Source organism: Lagopus muta, chromosome 2, assembly GCF_023343835.1.
Source record: "Lagopus muta isolate bLagMut1 chromosome 2, bLagMut1 primary, whole genome shotgun sequence".
Classification (NCBI taxonomy): domain Eukaryota; kingdom Metazoa; phylum Chordata; class Aves; order Galliformes; family Phasianidae; genus Lagopus; species Lagopus muta.
In genome coordinates, this window is record NC_064434.1 from 93,284,120 (window position 1) to 93,311,539 (window position 27,420).

At 43.9% G+C, this 27,420-nt stretch overlaps 1 long non-coding RNA gene across 1 annotated transcript; it reads right to left on the bottom strand.

Annotated features, from left to right (window-relative positions):
- Positions 1-4,057: 4,057 nt before the first annotated feature.
- On the bottom strand, positions 4,058-15,938 carry LOC125689856 (uncharacterized). Its single transcript, XR_007375432.1, has 4 exons — positions 15,887-15,938; positions 7,128-7,287; positions 6,539-6,609; positions 4,058-5,637 (listed from the first exon to the last, which is right to left on the bottom strand). It is a non-coding gene; the product is annotated as an uncharacterized LOC125689856 (long non-coding RNA).
- Between the last annotated feature and the right edge of the window lie 11,482 nt (positions 15,939-27,420).

The window sequence follows — 27,420 nt, forward strand, 5'->3', positions numbered from 1 at the left end:
CGCCATCCGACGCTCGGGCAGCGACTCGCCATGTCTGGCGGCGCCTGGAACCTTCCGGTGCGGAGCGGGGTATCAATGGAGGGGGCGGGGAGCGGCGGTCACGTGGCAGGTGCTGGGGGCGGGGCCTTCTGCGTCCATCTCACCTCGGAGGTGATAGCCTGTAGCGGCAGCAGGGGGCGCTGGCAGTACAGCCTCGCTGGGGAACGGCGCTGCGGGGCGCTGAAGTTCCTGCAACCCGTCGCCGAGTGTTTTTCTGTTCCTTTGATGGCGACTCCGAGATTTGTGGCTCGGGGACTTCCTGCATACCATTACCCTTGGGGGAATTCTTCTTCCACGAATGTGTCCAGCGCCTCTGAAAATACTTTTTGTTTATACGGTATTTATTTATAGGGTTCCTGCAAAGGAGCAGCGTCTCCCTGGTGGTGTTCCCTCCCACTGGGGCCACTAAATTAACGGCATTCGAGGTAGGCTTGAGTGGATTTTCTTTTTAAAAGGGGATAGGAGGTTCTTCTGCAGGAATAAACTCAAACCCGGTGCTTGAAAGGATCAGACTTGAAGTAAGGCTGTCTACACAAAGCATTACACTGCTATGATTCTAACTGCATAGCAATGTAATTTCTTACAGTGTCTCCTTGATTTGTGGTATTGTAGTGCCCACGTCACGTTAATTCCCATCATAAATCTGTTGCTTCTGAAGCCTCATCTCACGCTGCATCTCTGTGTCTGAAGCCTGACGTGTGGATCATAACACATCCGTTTCCCTCTTACAAGGCAGCGAGGGACCGGTGAGTGAGGACTCGTCCAGAGCCCTCAGTGATGCTGACAGCACTGTGGATGCTGTGCTTTGTTACAAACCAGTGGATGCTCTGGCGGCATTGAGAAGTGGTGCCTGCAAGGCCATGGGGATCATACATTGAAATAAATTAAGTATTTCAGAAGCCTCAGTGTTTGGCTGCTGAGTTTTACAACAAGCTGCAGCAGCAGTTAGAGAGAGTAAGATTTTTATGGTTCCACACAGGCTCTCTACATCCCTTTCTAACAACAGACCAGTGTCAGTGGGCTGCTGACTTTCGGGATCCTGCTGGATGACAAGTGACACAAAGGCACATGAGACCTGTGGTTTGTTTCCCCTCTCTGTAACCACAGCAGGCTAGAGCCTCCAGATCCTCAGAGCTAAGTTTTGTTTATGTCCAGTACTGACTGCTGGTGCATACAATGTGATACTTGCCAGGAAAAGTATGAAATAGAAGAAGTATGAAGAAAAGATATGTATCACATATGGGCTCCCTGCATTGTGCACAGCAGTGTAGGTGAGGAACAGCATCCAGTTGTTAGGGCTGATCTGCAGGCTTCATCGTAAATATCAGGATCCATAGTACTTCCCTTAAAGCCTCCCTGTCTGGAGTCATGTGGTTATATAGGAATTCCACCCACACTTTATGGCATCCCCAGCAGAATTACATTTTGACTTCAGGGCCATTTTTCACTAGATTCCTCTGAAAACCAGAGCAGAACTGAATCAAACTTGCTACCTGCATTCTGCAAGTGCAGGTCCCAGGAAGCCATAACACAGCTCCCTGTTGAAACAGAACCAAGTGCTTCCCCTTACATTGTGCTGACAGTGCCTTGAGCACTAAATCCTCCATACTGTGCTGCACTGATCTCCATTTCTTAGATATGCAAAGATGCCTTCTGACAAGTTTTCCACCCTGTGAAGCATCTCATACAGAGTGAGAAAATGTTGGAACACTACTGTATATATACTGTAGGGGAGCCAGAACTGTTCTTATTCAGGTCTGGATTTGTTGCCGGGGGAGACAATTTAGCACTAATTGAGAAATTTGTACAAAAAACCCTTTCAGAGCTGTCCATATGAATGATTTGTTTCTTCCATGGTGCTGCACACAGTTGCTATAGCTGGTATGATCCTGTTTGCATTTAGGCAGCTGACTAGGTGCAACAAGTGACTATGACTCAGATGTGCCTTCTCAATTTGTGCAAGTGATCAACCCCCAGACCACTCCAATGGGAATGGGATGCAAAACTATGCACCCACATCTGAGTGTCATATTTTCTTGCCACAGAAGAAATGAAAGGGATTATCCTACTGTCTGGGAGAGAATGTATCTCCTACTGTGGCTCCTGTGCAAGGGTGGGGTTTTGATGCCTAGAGCTGACTGGCACTGAGAGACTTGGTTAGTGGTGACACATTAATGGTTGGATATGATGCTCCTAGTGCTCTTTTCCAACCTTAATGGATCTATGATTCCTCCTCAGCAGTCCTGAACAATTTTGCATTACAGTCCAGCACAGAACTCTCTGGGAAGCAGCTCTGATGGTTTCCCCCCTTTTTAGAAAGCTTCTTTAAATAAGCTTCTGTTTTTTTAGCATTCCAGATGCATGGGAAAATGGATGTGGGAAGAGGCGAGGAAGGAGTGGTTGGTGGAGGAGAAGCAATATTTCAAACCAACTGAGAACTTCAGTGAGCAGCCTCATCTCAGTAATTCAGTGGCAACATAACAGGGGTGTGACTTGCACATCTGGGGAAGATCACAGTCTAAGGTCTGTATCAGAGAGCTCAGCACAGCCACAGTACTTGCCATAGTTAGCATCTGAATGCTTGCCAGGAACTGAGGTTATTTGCACTGACATTACCCCCGGGTAGAAATACTGTGCTACCATCCTTGTTTTACAGTCCCCATGTGGCAACTGAGACACAAATGACTATTTGATGAAATTAGAGAGTGGGAAATTAAAAAAGGGTAAGAGGAAATTTGTTCTTATGGCAGGTTAATTAAACCATGGAGTCTACAGCCAGAGGCAGGCGTTGCGGCAAAGCAATGCTGAAAAATTATTTAGAGTTCTCCTAATTGCAAACATTAAAAGGGATGTAACACATTGGACTTTGAAGGTTATATTCATATCTAATTAATGATGATCATGAGGAGACGTAATAGAGGGAAGACATGATTGTAAGTCTTGCTGGGGAGCCTTCCTTTGCAATGCTCAGCGTGGTGAGCTGGAGGTGGATGAGCACTGGCCAAGTAGGCACCTGTGGCCCTTCCTTGATTTCTGCTGCCTGTTGACATGAGCAGGAAAACCATCTCCAGGCAAAAAGCAGAATGCAGGTCTCCTAATCTGGGTCATCCTGTATCCATTTGGTCAGCCCTGGGCAAAGCTATGGAATACTCTTTCCTGGGCCATCTGCTTTTTTATTTGGATGCTCTTCAGAAGCTTGTGTCCCCACTTAAGTTCCCAAGCACCTTTTTTCACCAGGTGGTGATGGTTGCATACAATGATCCTGGTGGTCTTCTCCAACTTTAATGATTCTATGACTTTATTCCACCACCTCTTTTTATCAGGCGAAGGCTGGACTTACATTTGTCCAGATACTCCGCAGTTCTGCTCAGGTGAGCAGCAGGATTTGATTTCTGTCCTTTGAGCATCCATTACATGGCAAATTCCACTAATTCTTAAGTACAACTAATGAGCAGTGGAAGTGGAAGATACCCCATAATTCACCACACTTGGCCCTTGGTGAGGAGGTGACTCTTGTTATGCTGGCAGCCACATCCTCATTGCCCCCCTTATAGGCTCTGCCTCATTCCCAGTTGCCTTCAGACACAAACCTTTCTGGGCATCTGATGTATTCACAAATCTACCAAAACAAATTAAGCCACTTAATTCAGATGTCTCACATTTTTTCAGGGATCTGGTTAAGATCCCATTTACACTGTGTGTAATTGGTAATGATCAGACAGAGAGGGAGGGCTGGAAGCAGACCCCAAGAGCCCTGATCTCTGCTTTCCTAATCTCAAAACATTGTCCGCACTGAGCGCAAACCCTCCAGTGCTGCTCTAATGAGTGCAAACCAACTATTATCAGGTTGCATTCATCTGCTCTGTGCTTGTAGACAAACTGCACAAAGCACACCAGAAAGTTAAAGTGTGCCGTGCAGCAATGACATAAATTAGAGAAAGAAACAAGAGTAACAACTCATTGATAAGTACATTAGCCAAAAGCAACACATTTCACAGCAATATGTCGATTCTAAGTAAAGCTGCAGCTCTCCCTCCAGCTACGAGGTGAACTTTACAGTGGATTAGCAACCCTGGAAACTGAAGTCACCTTATGCCAAGAAAAATGGCATGAGGGCAGTCAAGGGCAAGTTTTGCCACCCACGTCTTATTCCACGGCATGCTGACCTCCTGTTGGGTGAGAGGGAAGCATATCATCTCTGTGCTGAGGATGCATGCAGCCAGAGCTGGCCATTTTGGTTGGTGCTGCAAAGGGAACACATCCTCTCTGCAAATGGGCTGAGACCAGGCACTTCTTCCATAAGGCTTTGCACATGTTAAGGCTGACAGGAGCTACTTACAGATAAAACCAACTTTAAGTGACCTGTAGTGAGATCGTGTGGCCCTGACTTCCTGCAACACTGCTGACCATGGTTTGGCACTGTAGGGGTGATGCAGAGGACAAGCAGCTCTTGCCTGCCCAGATGCACTGGAAGCAGCAGCTGCTGCAGGGATACCATTACAGCATTTATCAAAGTGGATGGCTCCACATTTGCACACTGGCGCTTGTTTACAGGTAGTTTGCCTTGTCCTGCTTTTGCTTTGTCTGAATAAGAGAGTTATCCCTGCATGCCCGAGAGATGAGATGAGGCTCAGTTTTGGCAGAGGCCCCAGTGCTATTCTCAGCCTCCTCAGGTCATAGCCAAGCTGCTGCATCAATGCAATCCTGTGGTCTACAGTTACATTTCAGAAACTGCTTTTGGAAAGCACGGCCCTTCTTTACAGTATCTCTTTAAAGAATGAGCCAATTGCAGGGATCACTCCTGACTAAGGTGATAATCCTCCTTTTTCATTAAGGGACCAAGAAATCGAAGACCACCAGGAGAGATTCTGGGGTCCTGTGGTAATTTTCTTTCAGGGTTGCATCCATAGCTATATGGATATATATATATATAAGCTAATTTGTTGTCATGCGTACATTTATCTTAGTGACTGCTCATTAAGTGAGACCCATTATCATTACTGCTGATGGGAGGAAATGCTCAGACTCCACACTGAACAGAAAGTCTGTAGGAGAGCATGGGATATGATAGTTTTCATTATCTCTAACATCAAGAATTCAGCAACCAAAGTCAGCAGGGATGTAGCAAGCAACTTGCATTTCCTAGCCAAGGGAAAGCATATGGAAATCACTTATCTAAGGCATGAAATGCTCATGGTTCTTCCAAAGAAAAATGCTGCTTAATTTAATCATCCTGCAACTAGTCTTAATTAGTTACCCTGCGTCATAATTCTATTCACATCCTCAGGAACCAAAATAGACCAAAAGATGACAGTGTATGCTTCTTGGGACAAAGTAAAAAATACATATAGCAGCACTTTGGTTTATAACAGCTCTCGTATAGTGCATCTTTCACACTGCTGCTCCATCTTGGCTACTTGACACGTTGGAGCTCACAGCACCCTGGCCAGGAGGACGTTGATGCAAAGCAGCCCCAGCAGATACTCCACAACCCTTGTGAGCACGCAGCTGCTCAGAGGGAGTGCGGATATGGCTGTGCTGGTCTGCAATGCTTGGTGTGTGGGGGCAGAGACTGCAAGGGCAGGTGTCAGTGATGGCCTGGGGGTAAAACAAAGTCATTTTTATTTACTAGCGGTTATCCCAGCCACATGGAAGAGCAATGAGGCAGGTGAAGGGACTAGAAAATAAGAGTTATGAGGAGTGACTGAGATAAAAAAAAAAAAATAATAAATTAAGTCCGGAGAAGAGGATGCTGAGGGGGGACCTCATTGATCTCTACAACTGCCTGCTGCCTCTGCAGAGAAGTCAAGGTGGTACAAGCAACTGAAAGCGTGAGCTTCAGCAAGAGAAGAGCCTTGCTACAGTTCTACAGATATTTAAGAATACAGCTCCCAAGAGACATCTTGCTTTCAGTTCTTTAAGTCTCTTGTTTCACAGATGTCACTCTCATGACTCCGCATTTCTGTCAGTGCCGTCAGGTGACCAACATAATGAGCCAAATTCAGAGCTGACCTTGAAGCCATAAAACTTTGACAGGATTATAGCCCATTACTCTATCTTTCATTTTCACACATTATAGCAACCAGTTTTATGGGAATCTGTACTAACGGAATCTGTTCTTAATAGCACACATGAAATCCAACCAGAAAAACAAATGACCATCTCAGATATGACTATCACAAAACGTTGGAGTGCCCAGGGAGGTTGTGAGATCTATATCCTTGGAGATATTCAAAACTAGCTGTACAAGGCCCTGAGCAAACTGTTGCTGGACTCAATTTGAGTAGAGTTCTGCAGTGGTCCCTTTTCATCTGCACCAATCTCTGACACTTTTATGAAGCCCATTAGATTCATAAACCCAATAACAGGAAAGAAAAAAAAGAATCATTTCCACACTTGCTTGAAGGAGTGGTAATTCTCATGTTCCTGGTGAAGAACAAATGGAGCAATATGGCATTTTAATATGTTAGCTAAGGAGAAATAATCATAAACTACTTACATGGGCATAAAGCAAAGGGGACAAATCCCGCTGGTAGTGAGCACATGTAGTGACCTTCACAGGAATCGAGCCTGTTCAGCATTTTGCGAGTTCACATTGTAAGAAAAGGAATGAGTGTGAGATCAATTTATGTGGAACTATGTAGAAAAATCCCTTTCAATTTGAGTGAATACAAGCATGTATGCCTGTGTTTCCAAGCACAGAATACAGTGTGGTGGAGGCTGATAAAGATATGTAAAAGGTTCCTCACCCCATCCTTTTTTTTTTTCCCCCCAAGCTAAAAACAGACAGCATGCCCATGAAGGTTATGCAGTGCCTGCTCTGAAGGGAGGCCAAAATTGCAACCATTTCCCTTCCCCTTGCCCCTGGCCTCAGCAGTTCTGTACAACTTTCTGACTCCCAGCAACTTTCTCTGCAAAACCTGTTCTCTCGTTGAGTTGTCTCCTCTACAGAGGAAAGACACAAATACCAGCTTGTCTCTTTTCAATCAAGGAACATGCAGTGCCAGAGGATGAAGCATCAGATTCTTTACTTTTGATTGAGGCTAATTAGTGTTTTCTCTAAAGAACATTAGAAAAAAAATACTCACTGGGTAGTCAGATTACTGGAACTCACAGCCAGAGCACTGCTGCATGAAGCAATGGAGCTGCATGGTACAACTCCAGAGGTTCTCACTGAGGGGTGAAGAGGGAAGCCCAATGAAAGCAATTTCTTCCATTTGTTTTGCAAGCAGCTCTGCTTTTAGGAATCTACCAAAAAAAAAAAAAAACAAAAACAAAAAAAAAAACACAAAGCCATAATGAATGGGTGCAGTGGTCAATGCTTTATCTGTCCGCACTTAACAAGCATAATCAAAGCATCACTACTGGCAATGAGACAAGAGGTTCTACTTCTCCAGATGGTCAGACTTCTCCAGGAAAACTCAGTTCCAGCCCAGCATCTGAGATGCAACGTAGCATTTTCCACACATCTTTTAGACAAACGTGAGTACAAGGGTCCAGTGCCTTCTCAAGCTCTATGCTGTGCATTAGTTGGCAGGCAGCTCAGCACCACACACCAGTTTACCCCCTCTCTGGGCAAAAAGATGGGAGAAAGAATCAGGAAAAAAAAAAAAGAAACTCAGGTGTTGAGACAACAATCAGTTAATAAGAAATAAAAGGGAAAAAACCCCACAAAAACGAGTGATACACAGTGCCATTGCTCACCAGCCAACTGATGCCCAGCCAGTCCCTGAGCAAAGCTAGCTACCCCCAAGCAACCGTCTCAGTATCATTGCTGAGCGTGGTGTCATATGGTACGGGACATCCCTTTGGACAGTCTGGGTCAGCTATCCTGGTGCTGTTCCCATCTCCTCACTGGCTGGGCAGATCCTTGCCCAAGTCTGACTCTGTGCAAGCTCTGCTCAGCAACAGCTAATCATCGCTGCACTATCTCCATTATTCTCATAGTAAGTCTAAAATACAGCACTACATCAGCTACAGTGATGAAAGTTAACTACCCCAGCTGAAGCCAAGACCCTCTCAGTTCTACTTTTATGACTGGTGACTAGTTTTACACTTGGCCAAGACAAGCTTTACATTTCATTTTAGCTCAGCTATGGGGGAATGTGCCCATAAGTCCAGGCAGAAAGATTGTGGCCTTGACATAACACTCCTCACGTATTGCAAGAGATTTCTTTTGTAGGATGAAGTGAAATCTCAGTGCTTAATGGTAAGGATCACATGGATCTGTGCTGAACAGATGGAAGAGATATTGCATAAGGCCTAGTTCATGCATTCTTTGATTACTGCCTGTTAGCCTTTATCTCAGACTCTTGGAAACACCAGCTTTCTATCAAAAGGAAATGTCACCACTTTAGCTAATAGACTTTTTTTTCTTCCCCTTGCAAGAAACGCTAATTGACTTTTTTTCCAGTTGAATGCAGCTTTGAAAATGAATATTTAATGTCAGGCATTAAAGTTCCTACATTGGCTTGCAGAGGAAATCTTGACTCACACAGATGCTTGTCAAGAGACAGAAAAGGCAGACCATGCTTCCCTCCCCTCCAAGACACAGAAAAAGATTTGTCTTGGTGCAGCTCTGCAAGTATAGGTGATTTTATGCCTGAAGAGAGATTTTCCCATTCAGCCCTTCCTGCAAGGCTCTGGGCTATGGGGCAGCCACATCCAGCAGCCATTGCCTCCAACAGCCTCACACCTCATTCAGAGAGGTGCTGCAGCTGGCAGGCTTGAGGCTTGCTCCTGTGCAGAAATCAAGGAGAGATGCCAATTGCCAGCAATTAATATTTTGCACTTTTTTCCCAGCTGCATAATTCCCCAGCTTTGCAGATCAAGCAGGAGACATACTCAAATTGCTTTGCATACTAAATGCTGGGAAGCAAATGGAGGACTTATAACAAATCTGTTGAACAACTTGTTTAATTTTGAGCGTCTGCTCAAGCCCCCTGACTGCAGGCTTAAAGTGAAAGCATGTGCCTCGTGCAGTAGCAACTCAAATATGAGCAGAATCAGGGCCATTTTGAGGCAGTGATCATACTACACTGCCACCTATATCAGAGCTTCCTGCCACTCCATGGTAGCCTAATAGCTAGTGTCAGACTTCCTCAAGGGAGAAGTGTTAGTTCTGCAAAGTGCCATGGATAACATGGCCCCTCCTGAAACCAGCAAGTCAGTCTGTACTGCAAAGTGTGGAGGTTTCCATCTGCCTTGAAGACAGAGAGCATTGCTTTTGTCCAGAGGATTAGCTGACCCTTCCTGCTAATCGATTAAACCATTTGCTGTCCATGCAAATCACACCAAGAACATTTGAATGCAGCTAATTGCTAAAAATACCCAAACTCTCATCTGACAGTTCAGGAAGAGATGACAGTTCTTCCAAGTCATGTTAAAAATATTGCTTTAGTATGGCTTCAGTGGGAGCTGCATCCTGTGAACGCTGAGAGCAGAGTGGGACTGCCTCATCCCTGGGTGGGATTCCTCTAACACATGATATACCTTGTGGTTCCCACAGCTCAGCAGAAGAGAAGCTACAAGCTCTGAAAACATGTCCTCGTACATTAGAGGGTAGACTGATAGAAGTTATCCCTGAAGGTGTTCAAGACCATGTTGGATGAGGCTCTGAGCAATCTGATCTAGTGCCTGGTTCAGTGGTTGGCAATCCTGTCCACAAAAGATCATTACAATTGAATGATCTTTGTGGTTCCTTGCAACCCCAGCCATTTTATGATTCTACAGTATGTTTCTAAACAGATTTTCAGATTTTTTTTTTCCCCCCCTCTATTCCTAGTCTAGAAGTCAAAAGATGACTACATTTTTTTGGTATAAGCATTTGAAATGTCAAGAGGATGTAATTATCACCTAATGTTAGGAGGAAGCTCCTGAGAACAGCTGGGATCTGCTACTCTGGATATAGGAACTCATGCAAAAGGTGTCAGTGCTGTGCCTTAAAAATCCAAATTCACAGTGCATCTTTGCTTCACTGTTGAGTCTTGCTCCTGAATTTACTCTTAAATCAAACATTATATGTTAGCCTAGATGTACTTTGAATTTGTATTTACAAATTTGTATCTGTAAAGTATGCCTAGCTCACAGAATATTAAGGACAGTACAACTTGAACAGGACTGGAGGTGAAAGAAATCCAAGTGTGCCCACACAAGATACCCAGTGCACACAAGTGCTGGCACATCGATAGCCTTAGAGGAGCAACATTACAGTCATTGTGTGACGGCCAAATAGCCTTTTACTAACCTACAGCTACAGCTCAACATTTTGATTCCTCTTTGTATCAAATGCTATGCATCTGAAAATTGGTTACCACTGCAATTCATCACGTCTAATGAGAGAGTAAAGCTCAAGGGGTAAGTTTATTCTTTCTTTCATTAACCAAGAAGGAAATTTCTCATTCATCATCCAGTGCAAGTGCTGAGCACCCTGTTGTATTGTGGGGAAAAAATTAATCTGAAGAGATGCTGCCTCACAGGTAAAGGCCAGATCCAAAATTCTGTAAAGGAGGGAGGGAAGGAGAAAAGTTCACAGACAGTAGCTTAACACAAGAAATATACTAGACTCACTAAAGCACGTACTGGATATGATGATGTGACACGCTGCATAGTCACACAGTGAAATTGTGTGCTGGAGGTTTGGAGGAGGGGATGCACTCAGGATGTGGAGGCTGTGGGCAGTTGGCACACAGCTGTTCCTGCTGCCCTCTGGGACCTGCTGGGAGGAACATGAGCAGCGCATGCTTTGTGTGTGCAAATGGGTGTAAGAATAGCTCCAGCACAGCAGGGAGTGGTGCTGGAGCAGAGAGGAATTTCTGCTTAAAAGCAGGCTGATTTCATAGAGACCTGGTGTTTCTGATAGTTATGGGCTAACCTCAATAGGATAGATGAATAATACACGTCAGAGCAAGGAACCCTAACAATCCAGGAAGGGAGATAGAAAACTAAGAGGTGAGCTTATTGAGCAGCTGCCAGAGATCAATGACTGGCTGGATGTTGGGAGAAATTTCTTCACAGAAAGAGAGGTTATACATTGGCACGTGCTGCCCACGGAGGTGGTGGAGTCACCGTTGCTGGAAGGGTTCAAGAAAAGGGTAGATATGGTACTGAGGGACATGGTATAAAGCCCACAGACACAGGCTGATGGACAGACTAGGTGATCTTATAGAACCATTAAGGTCAGAAAGACCAATGAGTCCCCTGTGCTACTGCACCAAGGCCCCAAGTGTATCCCAGGTACATCTACCTCACCACCAAGATGAGCCTGGCTTAGCAGAATCATCTGCTCATTTTAAAATGAAATGTTTCCATTCCTGGTAGTCCAATGTACTCTTATCCAATAAATTCTCTGAAATTATTTGAAATTCAGTGGTGTTGCACTAAACTGAACAGCAGGCAAGAATTAATTCTCCCTTCCAGCCCTGACCTGTCGTACAGTGACTGCACACTTCCTTTCTTCATCCTCACCACCCCTTGCATGCTCTCATTCAGTGCACCCTCCCCTTACCCTGTCAGATCCCAGCCCTGGGGCACTGTTGTGATTTAATGGTCCCACTGCTGCTACATAAATATAAGGCTTTTGCTGGATGTATTTGGGCTGATCAGCCCCTCAGCTGCCTTGAGGCAACATCAGAGGAACATCTGCAGTGTTTGCAGGCTGCCTCTGTCTGCACTCCTAGAAATGCTGCCCCGGGTCAGGGCTTTTAGTTTCCTTGCTGAACAGCATATTATGCCCTTGCACAGGATTTTTCTTTGTTAATTGGAAACAGTTTGATCATTAGATAAGATTCCATTAATAAATTAATATGGTCTGTCAATGAATCTTCAACTCAGTGGGTAAGGCAAAAATAAATAAATAAAAATCAGTAGGATCTCTTAGTGCAAAGAGGCCACAAGCCCACCGTGCAGCAGCCACAGAGGTCAAGACAGCCCAGCTTAGCCACCTGCTCCACGTTCTAATGGAGTTTCCTGCTGGTGACAGATCAATGGCATATGTGCCACATAAGATGACAATATTATATAAGTACAAAGTGGTAGGATTATGGGCGTGGGGGAGAAAGATCTCCTGGGGAGAGGGGACATTTTGCATCAATCACTCCCTCCCCCACAGCCACCCACCAACTGCGGGGATTTTTCTGAGTACTCAAGATGATACGGTTTGGTACATTTCAATCAGTTTCTTATCCCATCAAAGTATGGTGGAAACAGTGCTAAAGGAAAAGCAGATACAGAACAAGTAGGGGCTGTGTAGCCTGCAACAGAGCAACAGTTATGACAGCATATGCACTGCAGCTACCATGCAAGAGACTGCAGCTGCCACCTCGTGCCTCATTTCACCCCACTGAACAGGCACTGCATCAAGTACTAGGTCTGAAAAAAGTGGCTGAAATCTGAATGCTAAATAAAGTAGAGGAGACCAGGAAAGGGCTATGGCAATGGGAGATGCACATTTCACCAGCAGATGTGAGGAAAACTAGATTATGCTTAAGAAGGAAAAAAGTTAATTAGAAGTGGGCTAGAGCAGGGACCTTGGATCTTCTGACATTATGCTGGCCATGCCCAAAGCATGCATATCTCTGCTTATGTTGGGGCTGTGCACAAAAGCCTCATTCCTCAAGGGAGAACATGGATAGCACTAAAGAAGGCAAACGCAGAAATGAGAGCGGGAAGTCTGTGGTCTGTGCTTATGCTGTAATAATCCCTTCTGGGCTATAAATCTATCATCTCTAAATTTAACAAACCATCTGAATCTGACAGCCATAAAATACATCATCTACTTTAGATATTTATCCACAAGAAGTGTATTTGATTTATTTTGGCCACCAGATAACCATAGAAACACAAAAAATATCCTGCTGGGCATGCAGACCCTCCACCTGTTTCAGCACACCTGTGCCAAGCAAGTTTCTGCAGCCCACTCCCTGCTTAGTCCCTCAGAATATACAATTGTTGGGTTAGGTAATAAACCTGCAGAAGCTCACTCTTACTGCACACAGATACACCTTGTATATCTAAGAAATCCATTCCCTACAAGCTTCGTGCAGCATCCCTTAGCTCTAGCACAAAGGGATTTAGGGAGTAACAGCTCTGCATTCATAGGGATGCACTGTGGCAAGGACCACTGGGAAAGCGTGCTTTGGAGAAGCTTAGGGAAAGGCTCTCTGTGAAAATTCCTCCCATATAACTTCGACGTTCAACTGAAGTATTTACAGTGAAGACTAATATCACTAGGCTCCTTGTTTTGTCAGTGTAGAGGCTCAGCTTACCCTTGAGAGCAGTAATTACACCCTGTAATACTGCTCATACCTGAGCTGTCATGGTGTGCTTGGTTCATGCCCACCTTCTGTGCACAGGGGGCGAGTGGAAAAGGAGAGCTCTCTCACTATTGATTTTTCTGCTGGTCTTACACCCAGATGGCTGAGAAGGAAGCTACGGAGGGCTCAGATCTTAGCTACACTGATGAATCCTGTTGGTTTATTCCTGCTTCATTGTTACTGTGAGTCAATTAAGGCTGAAAGTTACACTCACATGAACTAATCTTGGGTACTAGTTAACTATTCAGAAGTACTAATGAATAAGTTTTTCTACTTTCTGAATTGTATTTCCACCTCTCCCTTTCCCCCACAAAGGAAGTGCTTGTTCCTGGAAAAGTCACTGTCATACCTGTTTTGTGCAGCAATAGTACCTGCAGCTGTAAGGAAGCAAGCACAACATTAGGGGATGCCCTTTCACAGGCCACATGGGAAAGAGAAAGCATGGGACAAAGATGAATTTAGTATAATTCCTCCAGTGAGGCTGATCAGGACACCCTAGTGTCTCCTGACACAGCTGCTGCAGAACCAGTAACCACTCCTGCCTGCTCCTCTCCCCTCTTTCAGTCACCACACTACAGAGGTCAGCACGCTTTTCAGCTACCCAGTACTTTTGTGCTCACCTCCCCTGCTGTTGGTGTTGAGAGTCTGTTCAGAAAATCTGCTGGCCTAAACATTACCTTCCCTGCCTCTGAATAACTCCAGAAAGCCTTGTGAGAAGCCTGCAGCTGTTGGAATGCAGATCTTTTAGAAGACGACAAGATACAGCATTTCGAGGAACTGCTTGCTTACAGCAAGTGGAAGAGCAATTTGAAGAAGCCTACTCGGCACACCCTTCCTTGATTGTTTAAATTGCACAGAAAGGCAGTTTGATAATGTAGTCAATATCAAGCCTGAAAGATCTTCCACCTCTGTACAGCTGCCAGCAAACAGGTAAAGACAGAGCATGTTGGAAGCAAAACATTGGAAGAAACAACCTGGCAAACTTCATTGCAAGTTGCAAGCCCTTTTGTGTTGGGCCGGTGGAAAAAAATGACCAAAAAAGTGAGTAGCTTGGAAAAGGATGCTTAAGAATCAAACAAAACCAGAGTGATCAGGAGCAGCCTAAAAAGAAATTCTGCACCTTAAATGAAATTCTGATTGGAATTGGCTGAAAGTTGATGCAGAACCTAATGTGCGATGGCTCTTAGATGGTCATGGCCCATCAGCACAGCTCTGATAATCAATCATTTCTTGACAGGAGGCCAAGGATATGCCATGGATTGCTACCTCTTCTGTTCCAAACAGTCCACTGGATCAGGAGTGAGCCCTGGAGTACTTTCAATTGCATTGCTGCCATCTGTGCTTGTTTCCAGCAGAAGGTATGACTTTCCTGCCTTGTCTGCGCTTGGCTTTTTTCTTTGCTGTGCCAGGCTACAAACCTACAGGGCTACAGAGTTGTTAATACAACACTGTTTTGCTCCTTGCAAAACCTATCACTACAGAAAGCAGCTGTTAGATGCTCTACTGGTAGGATGGTTCTAGTTTAACCCAGTGGCAGCTCAGCACCACACTTTCCCCCTCATAAGTAGAATGAGGGAGAGAATTGAATGGAAAAATAAGGTAGAGTTTGAGAGCTGAGATAAAAGTTATTTTTTAAATACAGAAAAAGAAGAGGGAAAAAGAAAAATAACATCAAAGATATATATGTATATATATGTATACATACACATATATATATTCCCTCCCCCCCATGCACTTCCACAATGCAAAGTCTCATCACCTGCCACCACTGCTGACTGAGCAGAGAACCACTCCCAACAACAGCTCACCACCCACCCACTAACACCCAGCCAGCCCCTAAGTACTAGCTGGCCCTAAACAACTCCTCAGTTTTCTGGTCTTTCACCAGAAAGGCCATAGCTCTTCCTCACTAAGTCACCTAGTCCTACTGCGCTCCCGTCACTCAGCAACAACCAAACCATCAGCATACTATTAACACACTTTTTCTAGCAAGGCCAAAATACACCATCACATCAGACGCCAAGAGGAAAAATGAGCTCAGTTTCAACTGAAACCAGGGCAAAACTACATCAAGCTACATCCTCTGCAAAAGAGGGAGAAGTTTCTTCTGTGAACACCCTACATTTTTACTTGAAGTCCTCCTGGCAGGCTCCAACAGGGACAAATACTTAAGGGAAGGAAACAGTAAGCAGTATCTCTCCAACTCACTGTCCTAAGGGCAAGTTCTTGTAATATAAGGTGCTGTTCTGAGGTAGACAGTAGGAAAAGATGAAACAACACATCAGGAAGCTCTCTGCCTTGTAGGTCTGCCTCTCAGCAAAGCTTTACCAAGGTTTCCCTTTGCTAGCTAACAAGGATAGTAAAAGCACCATAAAGTTCTAAACTTCACTAGAGCTGGAATGAAAAGGGCTGGACCCTTGAGTCCTTTTTTCTCCCTGGTCAGCAGGAATAAGCATAGATAGCAGCAGACATAGTTGCTTTCAACCCAAGAAAGGTAGTAGCCTCAATCCAGTGACAGAAAAGGAATCGCTTACCCCCTTTCCAAGGATCAGAACATACTGAAAAAGGAGGGGATCTCCAAATAGAAATGTATGCCTTGTGGCTGCCAGCCCTTAAATGAGGTTATGTTTTTCTGGTGGCACAAGTGAATTGCTCACACCTGTGCTCCCAGGGCTGCCCCATCACCAGGTGCTCAATCACTGGTTCAGGCTGTGACCTAACAGTTTCTCTAAAGTAGATTAGCAGAGAGCAACAGATCTTCCTTTCCCATAGGGTGCTCCTGCACCCTACCTGGCCTTTTTTTCTTAGGAGTGCTGATGCTGTGTTTCATTACCCTAGGTTAATGTGAGAAAGAGACTCACACAAACAGGACCAATGGAACCCCCATCCCTAGAGACATCCAAGGTCAGACTGGACAGGGCTCTGAGCACCTGACTGAGCTGTGCTTGTCCTTGTTCACTGCAGGGGAATTGGACTAGGTGACCTTTAAAGGTCCCTTCCAGCTCAAGCTTCTCTTTTTCAGCAGCTATGAACTGCTATGCTGGCTCATCCCATCTGTGAAAACACAGCCTGGAAATGTTTCACAGGTGAGAAGGGAACATACCACATTGAATAAGAACACCTCTTTTCAAACATATGTGAAATTCTGGTTGTTTAAATTCAGAAAGGCTGAACCCAAATTGGAATAGATACAAAATGGTGAAGACACACAAGCTGATGTTAAAAGAGGAGAATGAAAGAGGTTGACTTATTTAGCTTGATGAAATGAAGACTGAAGGAGACATTAGTGTTCCCAGTACTACTTACCTGTATTACATTATAAAAACAAGACAACAATTTGTAGAAATAATACTTGACATCTCTGTCATGAAAAACTTTCATTTGAAAATGGAAAGATTAGTGAATAACAGGGGTGAAAGATTTTAGAATTCTGATCTATATGACAACAATTATTTTAGCTTTCTAGAAATGAAACTGGCCCTATGTCCCTGCTTGAGCAGGGTGGTTGGACCAGGTGACCTTCAGAATTGCCTTCCAACATTCACCAGTCTGTGCTCTGATACATTACAAATAAATTAAAATAAAGAATTGCCAGAGCCAGAGCAGCCATAGGGATGGTGGCTCTGTTGCTCCTACCTTTGCCTCTTTGCTCCCATTCACCTCTATGGAGAGATCTTCTCTCCTTGGCAGTGACATCATGTTTAACCTGAGCTCCAGGGGATGAGGTGAGCAAGAGAGAAAAATCATGGCCAGAACCATCAGTATAGAGCTTGAGACTCAAAAATGATGTGATTGGAAGAGATTGAGAGCTGTTCCGCTAATGGCTTCTGGACATAAGGATTTGATATGTCATTTAAAAAATGTTGTAATCAAGGTTGGCACACTCAAATCTACAATAACGGAAAAGAAAAGCCCTTTCCAAGGGTTCGGTTTCTCTCCACCCTCATGTTCCCCAGGAGAATCAATGTTTGTGGTTTGTCCTGGCTTCTCATGACAGCTTTCTTGGCAGTGAGCTTGGAAAGAATTCCTGGCTCTGCTCGTGTGGAGATGGCCTCTGCACAGAGCAAAAAGATACCTCCTCTATCTGATGGATCTCCCAGAGACAGCAGTAACAGCACTCTGCTTGTGCTTAAAGCTGCTGTCTCAACACTGCTTGGCTTTCCCAGGCAGAAGGCAGCCAAGCAGCTCTGCTCCCTGTACCCTCTGCAGATGAGTGAGCACAGAGAACAGTTTGGTGCAGTGAGTCCCTAAGGATGGACAGCGCAGCGGGAGAGAGTGGAAAGTCATCAACTTCTAATTGGTTTCCACTCTTGAGCAAGAGAGAATGGGAAATGCCAGTCTGCCCCACATGGTTAATTCTGCAACCCAATTAGCAAGTGCTTCCAATTAAATGGAACCAAGTTTTCTTTAATTAACATTAATTTCCATTAGGATGACACCACAGAGAGTGCATTCCAGATCTCTTGTCTCTGTGCAGAGGACTGGGCACCACATTTGTGCTGTTCTGTGGGACTAAAGAGCCCTTGCACTTTGCATAGGGCTCCCCCCCCCCCCCCCCCCCTTGAGAAGGCTGGCACAAGGGTTAAGGGCTGCACCGATCATTTCTGCATTGAACTTTAGGTGCCCAGCTGTTCCAAGTCTTTCTGACAACTTGGCAGCACCCTCTAAAACCTTTCCAGGCTGTCAGGTTCTTCTCTTGGATCCGGTTCAGTGCTTTGAGTGCCCTTGCACACTGTCTGTGCAGATGTGGAGGAACACAGCTGTGTCAGGTGAAATTTAGCAGACTAAAACAGCATTTGGACACTCAATGGAAATATTTCCTTTTGAATTATCGTGAAGCAAGAGCAAGAAGAAATATCACAAGATGAAAGAAGAGTGAAGATGAAATCTCCAACTTGAAAAAAACTTCCACGAAGTGGCTTGAATATTTCCAAGGCAAATGCAAACCTCTGGGTCACCTTACAGCCCAGAGGATGAAGCAGAAAGGATTGCGCTGCAAGTATAAATTCCCCTAACTGAAATGCACAGAAAACTGCCATATCTTCATTTGCAGGGGTCTGTTGTTTGCCTGCTTGTAAGGAGGTAATTGCTCTCACTCTGATTTTCCTAACGTGCTCGCTGGAGGTTTAGGTGCCTCATCATCGAGAAGGCTGGGGTGGCAGAAGTGGCACTCATCTTTGCTTTAGGGTTCTGTCAGTATTATGGCTCATGAGGATGAGTACCTTCAGGGCAGTAAATTAACTTGAGACCTCTCTGGCCTTCTGTTTAGCTGAAGCATGCTCAGTAAACTAGTACCTGAGTGGAAAGGAATTGAATTCAATACAGAAAGAACTGAGTATGAGTAAGAGTGAGAAAGCCTTTGTATTTTCGTGAAATAATGAAAATCCTGATGTAATAAATAAGTATAATCAAATTTTCCTCCAGCATTCTGTTGCTATGATTGCTTTTCTGTCAATAAACACTACAGACTATGTTCCAGAGTAACACAGAGAAAAATGAAGGTATTTTGAATGCTTTGTGTAAATAGGGGATATGAGAGGACGGGAAGCTATGTCTATATCAGGCAATTATTTGTCACCGATTACCATAGTCTCAAATTCCCTGACCCTTTCACCATAGCTGCAAGGACAGGCAATGCTGCAATCCCCATTCCATGGGGGAGAAGCACAGCAGGGAGACACGGATCTGCAGTGCAGCATGTGAGCAGTGTGCTCCATCCCTTCGGCAGCAATGCTCTGCAGGACAGGCCAAAGACCTGGTGAGATGTGCCTGATAAGACCTGTCTTTGCATTTTGCTATCTGATCCCCACAGCAGGTTAAAGTCATGTCAGAAAAGTACAGAAAAATAGAAGAACAAAAACAATCTGCTCAATGATAAATAAAACGTCGAGATCCATTCTGCTTTTTGCCATAGCTCAGTGCTCAGTGCTGTACTTCAAGTCAATGGAAGTCAGTGAATTCCCACTGGCTTGCTTAACCAGGCTAGACTCAGAGCCAGAGAATTTCAGCCCCTCTTCAGTCTATTGAACTCACTGACTCATTTCAGTGCTTCAGATTGAGTTCAGAGCTCTTGGTGCTGGTAGGAAAGGCAATAGCTTAGAAACATTTCCTCCTGTTCTGTAACAGCTGCAGCAGCTGTTGGAAGCAGCACAATTTCAACTCTATTTTATTTCAATATGCTTAATACCTGTCCTTTTTGGTTATTCAGAGTATATACGTAGTGCTATGGCAGCTTTGCAAACTGTGAGGAGAATCCAAATATCAGTCCCTCAGTATACGTCAAATTCAGTGTTAAGGCATTTGCTCAAATATATTACCTGAGTATTTGCTTGAATGAAGATATGAATTAGTCTGGTTTCATACACTTTCCATTCTCTTATTAATGTTCTAGAAAATGAAAATCCTGATATGTGTTTGCATTGGCACAACTTTTAAATTAATTCATCCAAACAAATACAGCCCCCAGCTAAATACCTAAGTTCAACGATCAACCCAAACAGATCACAAGTCCCCAAGGATCATCACGTCCCATCAGCTCCCCCACAGAGTTCAAGCAGAAAGCAAGGAAAATACTTGGAGACAAAGAATCACTCTAGAGGGATAGAGATAAAAAGCATTTACTCCCTCTGAGATTTTCAAGAGGACTATTTGTTTGTTAGAGGAATTTTTGCCAAATAAACTCATCCTTTTAAACTGAACACTCAGCATAAAAGCCAGTCATCGTGTGAATTACCACCATGCAGTAACGTCCCTGGAGGCGCTCAAGAAAAGGGTAGGATGTTGCATTGAGTGACATGGTTTAGTGGTAAAGTGGTTGGACCAGAGGCTTTCCAACCCTAATGACTATCGTTTTCCATAGCATACATAAAGAAATTTGTAGGTTTATATAGAGGGCAAGTGTTGCCTAAGTAAGAGACCAACTGCATAACTACACTGAAGTAGATACCTAGATCTTTGCTAACTTGTACAGTTTTCACATATTCTTTCCAGAAAAGTATGTTACAATTATATCTAAGTGCATTTTGCATTTATTTTAATGGCATATCCAATTAGGAGAAAAAACATAACTGAATGCCTCGAAATTAGGCCGTGGAGCACCTATGAGATGAATGAATATTTCCATCCAAGGAACACCTACGGGTTGAAGCGAACAACTCTATACTTCAAGGTCTCATTTTCCTTACCCCAGCTTATTCGTAGGCTAATCTAAGGGGCTCAGAATCACTTGGCTAAAGCCTCCCTCATTGACCTCAGAAGATAAAGAGCTGCAGCAGCCCTGGCTGGCAATCTGTAAGCAAGATACTCAAGTGTCATTCCAAGTCTCACGTGATCATTAATTAAGCTTCCCCCACTTTCCTGCAAATTAGGTTAATTCAGAAAAGGCCATTTTGCTTATAGTAATCACACACAAATAGTCTTAGTTTCCATGCACTCTTCCTTTCTTCTCCACACACACACACACACACACACAAACACACACACACACAAAACTAAAAAGGAAGAAAAAAAGAGGAAGAAAGAAAAGAAAAAGAGTAGGAAATAAAACAAGAAATGGTTGTGGCTGTTGGGTCACTTTGCTCCATAGCCCACACTGACTACTTGTGTTATAAATAATTGTTTGGAGATGTCAGTGATCTACACTCAATGCAGAGCTTACTGCAGAGTTGATTTATTCTTTGAGAACCACCTTGTTATTATTGCAATTAAGTTGCTCCTACCCTACTGACACAATGGCAGTTGAAGACTTTCTGCTAACGTTTCCACAGGTAATCACAGCATAACAAAAGTATGTTTCATTAAGAGCCATAGGCTTCCATCAGAATTTCATCTCCTGAAAATGAATTTCCACATCATTCTCTCTAACCAGAGAGTTGGTAGGGAAAGTAAAGAACCTTCGCAGGTAAAGCTGTAGTTATTCACAGGACCGGACATCTGCTTCTGCTATAGTCAAACATTTGGAAATTGAAATCATAAAACATTTTTTATTGGAGAAAGAAATTAAGAGAAAAACTTAAATGCAGAATAAATTTAAAAAGAAGTCCAAAGAAGCTTGCACTGTGCTTTCAGGACACTGCTTTGTTATTTCTCTGCTGTCTGGTGCTTAGAGCTGTACCTGCTCCATCTCTTCCCAGCCCAGCTTCACCACTTACCCATTGGCACTGTGAGCCAGATCCCAATGCTGAGCTGGCCAAATCCCGTTCCTCCTTTTCTGTGAAGCTGGGGTTCTCTGCCAGCTGGTTACCTGTACTTCATTTCTTTGGGGATGGATACTTACCAGAGCTAGCCTTAGGGAAGCCACAGGACCACATGTTAGGAAAAATCCCCTCTCAAAAAGAGTGGTGAGGCAGTGGCACAGGCTGCCCAGGGACGTGGTGCAGTCACTGTCCCTGGTGGTGTTCAAGAAATGTGTGGATATCACAACAAGGGACATGGTTAGTGGGCATGGTGGGGATGGATTGGTGGTTGGACTAAATGACTTTAGAGCTCTTTTCCAGCTTAATGATTCTGTGATTCTATGTGGGTTAGAGGAAGGAATAATATCTCCTTCCCTAGCTGGCAGCTGTTGAATCAGTGTCTGATGAGAAGCTACACAAGCAGCACCTCTCAGCCAGGGCACAGCTCAAATACTTTGGTAAGGAATTAGGCTCAGCTGCCTCCAAGCACCTTCCTGGCTGGAAAAGCCAGATGCCTGGACACGTCTTTAAGGACACTCTCTTACATCCATCTCCCTAAATGTCTTATTTGCACAGCCCTACTCACAAAACTATCACAAAATCCCCTGTACGCAGTGGTAACTTTTTGTTTTAATTTTTATAAGGTTGAGAGGCTATGTGTTCATGGACATTCACTAGTAAGATGATGGCCAGATTCTAGTGCCTGAAGGAAATAACACAGTGGCTCCACAGCCAGCTCTTCGGCAAGAGCAGCCCAGTTACCTGCCAGACTCTGCCCAGCCAAGAGAAACTGGAGATATGTCACTTTAAGGATGTATTTGCAGGCAGGAAAGAGCTGCAGTCCACCAGTGAGTTACACTGCAGTGTGACACTGGGATAAGTACACCACTGGAGTCTACAGCGATTTGGAAATAGCAGCCCAGATGTGTATGGCTCCTCCCTTCCTGGGAAGGGGAGTTTCCTAGCAATGTCTATGCTACTGACACAGTGGTGTTGATGGGATGCGTCAGAGCCACACCTCAGACGCTTGCTGAAAAGCTGCTTCACCAGGGACTTCCATTCTACCTTGTGAGTTAGGAGTAACAATCCAGCCCTGGCCTTTTCCAGGTGCCTGAATGTCACCAGGACAGACTCAGCCTCTCCTCTGCTGCTTTCTAAACGTGTGATCTCTCCCTTGGATGTCTGATGCAGCTCTGCCAAACAGAGAAATAGAGACTACAGGTCTTCATCAGAGGAGTGGTTGTTCTTGAAGTTCAGTTACTTTTCATGAGAGCACTTGAGTCTAGGTGTGCATATGTGTAAGCCTGCTTGTTTCAATAAACTTTCACATAGTACTAATGCACTTATTTACTAACAGAAATGCTTTCAGTTGCATTTTCAATATATACCCTGGATTTATTCTCTATTTGCATATTTAAAGTGTACTTGCTGAGGAAGTTGAGGGACGCATAAGACACATCAATATTACTAGTATATTACAGCTGAGGTGTCAGATTTAACATCCACGAACTAAAGCAGCACTTTGTATTGTGGTCTGCTGGTGAAAACTGTAATCTTGTAATATCTCATATACTGAAGAAGGGTGAGCCTTAGATGGCAACCTCGGAAGAATACTCATGGGCTGTGTGAAATATTTCACCTGCGTCATCCCTGTTCTCCTGAGTCATATCTACAGCAGGAGCTCTACTGGGTACTTTGTTGTTAGTTATTAAGGTTACTATAGTAATCAGCTATTCAAAATACATTCAAAGGGGGCTGTTACCACCTGCAGTCAATAAGGAGCACAGAATTCTTCTCCCAAAAGAACAGAACTATGTACACAGGTATTTTGCAGGCTGTACTTCATCTTAGGAAATCCTGCCAGCAATTACATTTGGATCCAGCCTTTTGGGTCTTTCACTGGCCTGGAAGAGCAACAGACTGCTATAGGTTTTATTTGTCCTGGACACTTGTGAATAATTGCTCTTAAGAGAGAACCAGATTCTGGCCGTCTGGCCTCCTGCAGTTTCCAGAGAACACAGTGGAGCTGCAAGTGTTCAACACACCTCTGAATCTGGGCTCAGAGGACTTTGAATTTTGGTCCCAGCTGAGCACCCCTGCCACAATGCTCTAGAGGAGCACCCTCTCCTCCTCATGACTGCATCAAGATCAGAAGATCTCAGAGATAGTCCTTTGCACACCCAGATGGCTGCTATGCAGGCAGTGTTTGGGCATTTTGTGTATGCTCCTGGCATTTGCTGGGATCATAGTCCCAGTGTAATAGCAAATACTCAGGGTTCTTGTGTCCTCTGTTGTTATCACTGAGATAGAATTGAAATTGCCAAATTTCAACCACTGTAATTTCACCACTGGAGCCCAAGCCTCTCCATGCAAAAGTTGTTTGTACTTGGAACACAGGATGAGGGATCATTTACATTTTTCCTTTTTATTAGAATAAAGAGTCTTTGTTGGCTTTCTTGCTTTGCAAAGAGTAAAGCATAATTTGGCCACAAATATTGTTTGCTATTGCTTTAACAAGACAAATGGCAGCTTTTTCTTCTTAAACGTCTCTACAAGCCAAAGGAGACATGCTCTCCTCAGTACATTCAATACTTTGGTAGGAAGAATTGCATTCTTCCCGTACAGAATCATTTATTATTTATTTTGAATTTGTATGCGTGGCAAAGTTTTGCCTGGGGAGCCTGAGACTGCAGCTCTTATAATTTAATATTTCAGGAAGATTAGGATAAAAAATGGTTTGGAAAAACTCTATGACATTTTTGTTATTTAGTTCTTTTAACCACAAAAGCTAGCCTGGGCTACTTGCTTTTCACACAGGTGGCTTTTCCTTCCTTTTCTTTTGGACTGTATCAGAGGTCTTCTCTCAGTGACTTGTATTTATACAGCTATTTGACCTATTTCAGGTGTGACAATTTATCAGCACAGTTATAAAATTTAATGTATTTCTGGGTGAAAAAATGGTGATAAAGTGGAAAGCCTGAGAAAGCTGTTTTCAAAAACTTCTGAGACTGGGAAATCATAATTACTTCATTATAAAAGTATGGTTTGTTGTAGCTTCTGTAGCAGAGACAATGCTTGTGGTTTTTGCTTCTTGGCTCAAATTTGACTCTATAAATTGTTCACCAAGATTTTTTATGGCCTTTGCATTCTGACGTGTTGTCATTAGATGAATGCTTGATATTACACTAAAACAGCTTAAAATGTTATCATGCCTGAACCAGACGTACCAACAGCCCCATAACAAACACATTAATCAACTGTATGCCCTCACACTGCTTCAGCATGACATAAGATGTGTATGGATGAATCGCTTTCAGCAGGTCATGGCAGGAATTAGGAGTGTGTGATGAACAGTTACTGCTAGAACAAACTGGGATCAAGGATCATTACATTCTAGCCACCTGCCTTCATGCAAATGATGCTTCTTTCAGCAAAAAGGGACCAGCACAAAGCAGCTCAATCTCTTTTATATACAACTCACAGGTTAACATTTACTTCAACTGTCTGGGACAAGGGATTCTTACTAGGAATAGTAAGACACAAGGAACCAGGTTCAAGGAATTAAACTTTAGAGGATCTCTGAGGATTAATAATAATATTGTGGCTTCTCAAGATCTGCTGGTCTCAAGCTAAGAAAAAGAAATCACCATCTCACAGCCCCTCTCCATGAGGCTGGAATATGAAATAGTAATAATGGTGGCCCACCATCTGCTCAATAACTGATATGAAAAGGCTGGAAGATTTCAGTCCACTTCTTAGCTTAGTTCTTAGCCTACCCATAGCACCCATATCCATCATAGATGTACTCACTTGTGTGTACAGTCAGCTGTGATAAGATGGCAAGCTTCCACAAAGGGAATGACCACATGTTGCTTTTACATGTGTATATCTGTAAGTTCCTCTTTACAGCAGCAGTCTTATTTGCCTATAAGCCCACATTCTGCTGAAAGATGAAGAGCGTGATACCAGATTGGATCAAACATAAGACACATATCAGTGTCTAGAGTGGGGCCTTGTACTAGAGGCCCCACTGACACCCCTTTAATAATACCCATGGCAAGGCACTAATAGGGAAAGCATGGTGATAAATTATGTCCATACTAACCATCTATCAACACCACAGCTGAGATTCTTTCTGCTGGCTGCATTCTCCAACTGCAGGTACATTGCTCTTCCACTCCATCTGCAAGCTGCACCAGTTTCACAATTTGTAAGTCACACAATATCACACCTGCAAGTTTTGGGTAGCTGAACAGCCTGGATCCAGAGCATCACCAGTCTGCCGGCTGTACAGCTACCTGTTGTGATGCTGCTTTAGTGTTTCTATGGAAACAGTAACACGGTGTTAATTTTAAAACACAAAAGGATATGCCTTCCAGATGGGTTACTTCATATTTTCTCACCTGCACTACAGGTTTCAATAACCTCTAATCTTGGGGGATAATTACTATAATGAACTGGATCAAGCTGGCTCAGGCTTCCTATGTACACCCAGCGTAGTCAAGAGCTTTCCAGGAAAGCTGTGCTGGGAGGTCTACCTATAAACCTGGAGACAAATCCCTGGATAATTTTCACAGGCAGCTCTGGTTCTCCAGCCCTAAGGAGATCAGCAGGCCTGGCAGAGGCTCCTGTGGGACCTGCTCCTGTTTTTGCTAAAGATACCATGAGGACAGCAGGCCTTGAGCTTTCTTCTCCCTTGCTACAGCCAGCCTGGGGTGTATGCAGCAAAGAATTGATCCAACTGTGCCTGAGAAAAGGATAAGAAAGGGGAGAGACAAGAGGTGGCAAGAGAAGGAATAGGGAAAATTGCCAGGGAAGCTAGTATTTGAACAGGAAGATGCTTGTCACATGTGGGAAGTGAGAAGGTGGAGAACAGCTGAGAACTGCTGGTGTCCTTGCGTTAAACAGGCTTGGTGAGGTACCAAAACAATATCACTAAGAGACACTCATCAGCATCTACAAAGCCAAATGCCCTTTTCTTCTCCTAGAATATCAAATAGGGCTCAGACTAAGAAAATGCACTAAGACAGTGAGCCTGGAAATTATCCAGTCACTGGCAACCAAGGCTGGAGTTGTATTCTGAGGAAGAATCACTGTTGATTTTCCTTGTTCTTACACTCACCCCTGGGCATCTTTGGCCACCACCCAGAGACAGGATGCTGCTCTGGGATGCCAGATGGGCATTTACTCTGAGCAAGTATGGCTTTTATGACTTTCCTTTGTAAAGTATGACAAGCTGGCAGCTGCAAAAAGCAGAACATTTTAATTTATTGCTGACAAAAATGTCAAACCAATCTCCATTGTACCAATCCTTGACCTGTCTGATAAACACATTCGTTTTCTAAAGAAAACAGCAATGCTAGTTAAATGCAAACATACTCCGCACCATGCCTATTTACCTGCTCCTTGATTAGCTAGTTGCTTGTAATTCTTCTAGTTTTTTTTCTACTTCTCACTGCATAAGCCTCAAACGATCTCTACCAACCTCTCTGCAAACAAGTCAGTGAGCAGCCTGGAACTGCTGCTCTCCTCGGACCGCACAGGCTGGTCAGGAACACAGCTTGTCTTCCTCTGAGAGCCCTGTGAGGGTGTCAAACCACAGATATGGTGTTTACTATTGCAATTAGGCACACAACCAGGTAAGGAAATAGCCTCATAGTATTCCTTCTAAACTGTCAAAACTGGTGTTCCTTTAATAAATAGGAGGTCTGCAGATAAATCTTGTGTGGCTTCAAGCAAGCTCATGATTTCTTTACTTTCTATCTTAAGTCATTATGTAGTATTGCTAAGCTCAATTAAAAAGATGTCCAGGGTGCGATTGATCTCTCTGTGCTACTTACTGATGTCATCTGGGTGCTTTTGGATTTAATTAATATTCCTAGAGTGTATTTTAA